We start from the raw sequence: 450 nt of genomic DNA, 5'->3' as shown, positions 1-450 counted from the left end.
TTTCTGGTGCATTACCGCCACCAACTGGAACAGAACAATGAAACATGTTTTACTGTCTCGTTGAAAACAAAAGTCTAATTTCCCTGCACCATGGCTGTGTCCCACTCCAGCTATGGCGTTATTTTTGTGCCACTATTCTGAGCGCATGTTAAAAAAAATTGCAGGTGCAAGTGTTGCATTTTGAGAAGAAATTTATTTTGAGTGAAGAAAAACCTAAATTTGAGTGAACTAAATTCATTGCTGCGTGCAAAAAATGTATTTCAGTATTTGCTATTATCCATATACACACACAATAGCAGCCCCTCTCGCTCAGTTTTTGCATTTGCGCTTGCTCGCAATGTGTTGCTCGCGCTCTCAACATTTCTGCCCGTGCACGCTCAACTCTTTGGCTGTGTCCCAATTCAGGGGCTGTATCCCATTTCAGGGTCTGCAGCAGTGGCGTGTCCAGCG

The sequence above is a fragment of the Pundamilia nyererei genome, unplaced genomic scaffold (assembly GCF_000239375.1).
Source record: "Pundamilia nyererei isolate P.nyererei 1_Seehausen unplaced genomic scaffold, PunNye1.0 scaffold00427, whole genome shotgun sequence".
Lineage (NCBI taxonomy): Eukaryota > Metazoa > Chordata > Actinopteri > Cichliformes > Cichlidae > Pundamilia > Pundamilia nyererei.
This window is presented reverse-complemented; position numbering follows the sequence as displayed.